This window comes from Phoca vitulina, unplaced genomic scaffold (genome assembly GCF_004348235.1).
Source record: "Phoca vitulina isolate PV1807 unplaced genomic scaffold, GSC_HSeal_1.0 scaffold2, whole genome shotgun sequence".
Taxonomy (NCBI): Eukaryota; Metazoa; Chordata; class Mammalia; order Carnivora; family Phocidae; genus Phoca; species Phoca vitulina.
The window spans coordinates 8,308,095-8,314,094 of record NW_022589705.1 but is presented as its reverse complement, the minus strand read 5'-3'; the positions used below and the strand labels follow the sequence as shown (position 1 = coordinate 8,314,094).

The 6,000-nt window shown below is 45.7% G+C and overlaps 1 protein-coding gene across 1 annotated transcript in view; it reads left to right on the top strand.

The window, feature by feature from the left end:
• Nucleotides 1-673: 673 nt before the first annotated feature.
• Nucleotides 674-6,000, top strand: part of CTTNBP2NL (CTTNBP2 N-terminal like) — a 52,274-nt gene continuing 46,947 nt past the window's right edge. Inside the window, exon 1 of the mRNA XM_032421499.1 lies at nucleotides 674-727. The gene's annotated coding sequence lies outside the window, so the exon portion shown is untranslated. The remainder of the gene's footprint in view (nucleotides 728-6,000) is intronic.

The following is a 6,000-nucleotide window of genomic DNA, read 5'->3' as shown; positions in this document are numbered from 1 at the left end:
GGTTTTGCTCTCCCTGGTGCTACCCGGTGTCCCCGCGCCAGGGACTCCAGCGCTAGTGTTTCTCTTCCACATGTCATGGGAAAAGAGAAGGGTGGGGCGGGGCGGGGGGTGTCTCCGGATTTATCATCTTTGCGCTCTTGCTTCTAGCACCACACCCACAAGCTGGTCCAAGAGAAAGAGACAGCAGGAAAGCCACGTTACCAGGTTTTCGACAACGAATTCTAAAGCAGACACCAAAGGGTATTTCATTTATTAACATTTTGGATAAAATGAAACGTTAATGTACCCAATCAGCCTGGGCACCCAAAGCCCGCCATTCCTAAGTTTCCCAGACCGGGAGGGTAAAGCACGAAACGCCACCGTGCTGCCCAGAAGCCTCCCACAAGGTGGAAAGTTGCAGAAGCGGAGCCGGGAGGGGCGCGAGCCCACCCCGGAGCCCGGGCCGGAGGAGGTCGCTTCCTCCAGGAAGTGACGCGAGCTCAATCCCAGCCTGGCTCTCCCCAAACAAAAGGGATCCTGGGGCCCCGGGAGGAGCCTAAATGACATTGGAGAAGCCCCTCCTCCAGCCGGCGCGGACTGGTGCCGGGGCTGAGGACGGGAGGGGGCGATTGGCCCTGGTGAATGCCATTGCGCCCGCCTGGCGGTTGAGGGGCGGGGCCTCGGGGGGCTGTGGATGGGAGCGGGTGGCGGAGGCGGCGGGGAGCAGAGCCCGGAGCGCCGGCAAAAGGTAGGAGCCGCCTGGGCTGGGGCTTGGCGGTGGCTGGGGGGCCGGGTTCCCGAGAGAAAAGCAAGGGTAGGACCACCGGTGTCCTCCCACCACCGTCCCAACTGCCACTTGCGCCCATCCCCTGAGGGGGCGGGGCCGTCTCCTCCGCCTCAAGGTATTCCCCGAGGAGGCGGCTCCTCATCCCCCGAGGGTCCTCGCAACTACTTATTGTCCCCCGTCAATCCCAGCTCCGTAAAGGGGCTTCCCTCCTGACACCCCTCGTTCAAGGGCCCCGCTCGCCCAGCGCCTCAACCTTCGGGAGGGCGTACAGGTTCCCATTCTCTAGGCTGCCGCCCCCACCCCCATTTTGTACCCCCGGAGGCCAGACACCCCTCCCTACACTTGTCCCTGCTCTCTAGAGTGGGACCAGAGCTAGTTTCACCCGTAAGATAAAAATCAGTGTTTTCCAAAAAAGATGGGTGAAGCAGAAATCAAGACCCGACCTAGACAGCCTGCTCCACAGAAGAAGCGGCCTTCCCCGACTTCAGTTCTTCCCATCCCCCACTCTCTGATACTCAGGCTTCCTCCAGAAGCCCCTCGGCTCCTCTGTTCCCTTGGGCGGGGGAGGGGGGAGGTGGCGGGGGTCCAGAGCTCACCTGCTTCGGGGCTGTTTTAGACTCTGGAGGAAGGAGAAGTACAAGCTCCCCACTCCCCCTTCACCCTTTGTACCTTCCCTCCAATCTCTGCTCCTTGTGGGAGAACCCAACTTCCAAGGGCTTTTTAGGTTTGAGTTGCGTTTCATTTTTGCTTTCTACCCTATTTCTGCCCTTGGGAACTTGATGAAAAAAACCATCCTTTTATGTTTCACAGATAGGTGGGTGTGTTGGTTATCTGCAGAGTTGGCCTTACGTGGGTAGAATGCAGTGTATATTGTTTGTCAGTGAGTAATAGCATGTTTTCAAATAAAACAGTGTAGATAAGTATATAAAGAGCATTAGATTAGGAATGAGTATCTCCCAGTTTAGGGTGGGCTGGTCCGTTGCTCAGGGAGACTGCAGTTAACCTTGAAGGTGTAGTTCTGTTGAAACAAAAGGCAGGAAGTGTTTGAAGAAAATTCAGGTTCAGCCATCTAGGTTTATCATTAATCTCATCCTGTGGCCTTTGGTTACTCTGTAGCCCCTTTTTTATGGTGGGTTTTTCCTTCCAGGGGAAATTGAAACACACATGATGTTGCTGATTGGTTTTATAACACCGATATTAACTACGAAAATTTAGGGGATGAAAAGTAAGAGCGAGTTTTAAATCTCAGAGATAAGGATAAATAAAAGCAAGGTCAACTCCAGCTACTCACAGACCTGTAACCACCAAGAAGTGTCTCTGTATTGTGCTCATAAAGGCTTTGTCAAATTGACCTTCATTTCAGCAGGTGCAAAATACTGATGATTTTGGCCTAATGTTAATGACATTGAATCCCCAGTAATCATCTATTGGTAGCCCTTCCCTGTATTAAAATTTGCCATATATTTTAACATCATTTCTTTTGCTTTCAATCTGAAGTCCATCTTACTACTGTTACCTGTAGCCAAGCTAACAGCAATGAGATGCAAAGAGTTGAAATCATGGGGCACCTGGGTGGCTCTGTCGTTAAGCGTCTGCCTTCGGCTCAGGTCATGATCCCAGGGTCTTGGGATCGAGCCCCACATCGGGCTCCCTGCTCGGCAGGAAGCTTGCTTCTCCCTCTCCCACTCCCCCTGCTTGTGTTCCCTCTCTCTGTCAAATAAATAAATAAAATCTTTAAAAAAAAAAAAAAAAGAGTTGAAATCATGGTGGGCGGTTATAATGGCTTTTACCTTCCTGATTAGACTTTCTGAAGGTAGACTTCCAGAAGTTTATTATTTTTGAATAGTTAGCTTCGAAGTTTTCAGAGCCATTCTCAGTGCTCACAGATCTGTTCAGAGATTGTTTCCAGATCTCCAGTAAAAAAGCACAAAGAAAGAACCGTGTGGTAGGTCTCCCCAGCAAACACAAAACTTAACTGTGATAGGAGAGGGTAAGACGTGGGCCCCCGGCAATAGCAGCAGAAAAAAACTAAAAGCAGAACAGGAAATCCCAAAAAGATATATCTTATTACATGAGCAGAGAACAGAAAATAAACTGAGGTAAGAGACTAAGGAAACCAAAGCAGTGTTCATTGCCAGAGCCTTAATGAGCAGAGAGGAAAAAGCAAATCATGCTCTTTGATTATTTGGCACAATAAGCAAGACCTGTCTGATACACGTCTGGGTCTTGGAAATCTTTCCTCTGACTTTTTCGACAACTGTTTGGTCATATTAGATGAGGAAAAGCATTGTATGCAGAGGATTTTTATGTATATGTCTAATCTGTGTCACTCAATTATAAATTCATTGAGAGCAGGTAGTAGTAATTTTTTTTTTAATCATTGCTCCTTTCCCAGTGCCTGGAACAAGGGTTTGTTAAACTCAGTTTGAAGCTGTCACCTTACGGTAGACTAGAAAGATAAATTGTTGATAGGATATGGCACAACTTAATATAAACAGTCCATTTCTTTTTGCCTTGATTTAACTTTATTTTCCCTACCTGATGTCTTAGGAAACTCCCGTATCTTAAGTGACTCTAAAATACTGAATTTCCTGTAAGAAAATAGCTGATGTTTATATATATATATATAATTTTGTAATGAAATTTGAAGCCGACTTATTAATGTAATCATTGCTAGTCTTTTTAGGATTTTATTTTTCTGAGAATCTGACCTGAGTGGAAGGAGGTGAATTTAGGAGTGCACACTAGGAACTGATTGCTTATTTTTAAGAATGGTTTCCAAGTGTCTGATTTTGACAAGTTCCTGATCTACTTCAGGATTTTTTTAAGTGGATTTTTAGTCGATTTTGTGCTTTTCTGAACTAGCACTAAATACATGAACAGGGACACAAATAGTATTGGGTCCCTGAATGGAATCAGGCGGACCGATTATGGTGGGCTCAGTGCACTCGGTCTATAATGGATTTGTGTCTTGGCAGAATCAGGTTTGCAATGCTACCAGTTAATTTGCAGAACAGGATTGGAATTCTCGGCTTTTTTGAGTGTAGGACAACCGTGTTTCGAGGAGTTGCCATTGAACTGGCATTTGGTGGCATGATATGAGAAGCAGAGATTTATTTCTAGAGGAAATCTGTCCCATCTGTGGTGGTTGACCCCAGGAATGGCTTGTCAGCCTGCTTCTGAAGGCCATTTTTTATTTCCTGCATGTTTCTGCTAAGAACTAAAAATCACATCTTCGAAGTTTCAGTTCAAAGCATTTCAGTGAGAAAACAGCTTATTTATTGTGAGGCTATAGAGCGCGGGAATTGACAGCAGAGACTCTAAAGGCAAACCTGGGTTCAAATCCCAGCTCTGCTGCTCTTTTACTGTGTGACCCAGGCAAGAGCAGTTTTCTATCTCACCATATCCCATTTTCCTCAGCGGTGACATAGAAGTAATTCTGAGAGTGGTTTTTTTTTTTAAGGTTTACATGAACTAATGTATACATAAATCACAGAGCAAGATCCCTGGCATGTAGGAAGCACACAATATTGGTAGGTATTATTGCCGTCCTTATTAGCACTTTGCATGTGAGTTACAGAATTTAATATTAAATATTCTTTTACTCCTTTAGCATTTTAACAGAGGTGAAGAAACAGTGTATGATTTTTGTTATCATTTGATTGCTTTTAAATATTTCAATATATAGCTGAGATTCCTAAGTTGAGGAAACAAAGCTTATATCTGTCATGATCTCAGATATCTGATACAAGGATTTTTAGGAGAGTATGTGTGTCTGCCTCATAGAGTATGTGTTTTGTAATTTTGTCATGCAAATTATCTTTCTTGAATTTTTTGGCCTGAGAAAAAGAAAGGCAAGGGATTCAACCATCTGGTGTCTCCTCTGCCTTGTCAGTTGCTACACTCCAAACTCTACCATCTTAAGTACCTCCATCCTCAGTGTCCTATAAATGGTTTTGTAGACACTGGGATGACAGTACAGGGTTGCACCTCAGCAGCCTAGATTTAAGGATTTTCAGTGGTAATTTTCATCAGAAGTGGTTTTTGCCTTTTGAAGACAACTCCCCCAACTGCCCCCAAAGTAAGGAGTGATGATGGGAACAGGTGAGAAGAAACAATAGACGGGAGTTAAGAGTGGAGGTGGGGGGAGTCAAGGACAGGGGTGTGTGTGTGTTGAGGAAAACAGGACTACAGGCAGGCATTGAAGTAAAGAATGCAGTAGTATGGTTCTTCCCTGCCAAGTATTTCCAAATTCTGTATTTCAGGTCCAAAGCCAGAGTTTCTGATCTAAATGTATCCTCTGCTGCTAAATGAAGCCTTTCTGACTTGTGGAGCCACAAAGAATGTTATCCTTAATTGTTACTGAGTTCAGTAGAAACTAGAAAAGAAAATAGGAGAGCACAGGATGATGGGGTTTACAGACCAAAAAAACTTCTGACCTTGAGCCTTGAGAGCATCTGCTTGGGTCCTTTGTACACAGCTGCTAGGGAGGGTGAGGCTGAAGAGTGCTGTGGGTTTGCCATCCTAGACCGGGGAGAGCCGGGGAAGAAGTACAGCAGGGAGAAGCAAGCAGGGATGAATTATTTTAACAAGAGATAAGAACTGTAAGTTACAAAGGAGAAAAGAACAAAGGGTAAGTAACAAGTTACAGGAAAAAGAGAGAAGCACTAACTTTGCTTTGGGGAGGTGTGGGGGAAGGGGTGCCCCATCTCTCCGTTTCTGCTAACCAGTCCTTTCTGTTGCAGCAGGTGGTGTGGTACAGGAGTAAGGACAGAACCAATCTGATTCTTAAGTGATTTAATAGTGGAGGGTACAAAAATGATCAGGTCTAGTCCCATGTATCAGCTCCTTCCCATTGCCTCTTGTTCTTAAATTGGAGGCACAGAAGAAATTTTCTTAAGGGGCTCTACCCCTGAAGACTTCTCCACTTCTAAACCTGTAGCCTTCCCCACACTGACCGACTCTTAACACATTCGTTCCTCTTGGGAGTCTGATGACTTCCCATTCAGCATGTCTCATATGAGTGACCATTTTCCCCTTAAAACCAGTTCCTTTTCTAACATCCCTGTTTCTGTTAATGGCGTCATCATTCTAGTCAGTCAGTCTAAAAGTTCAGCCCATCTGGGACTATTTCCCCTCCTGCCTTGTGGAACGAAACCAGTACCAAGTTACTGTAAATTCTGCACGAAATATCCTGCATCCGTCATTTCTCTTCCATCCTGACTGCTGCCATC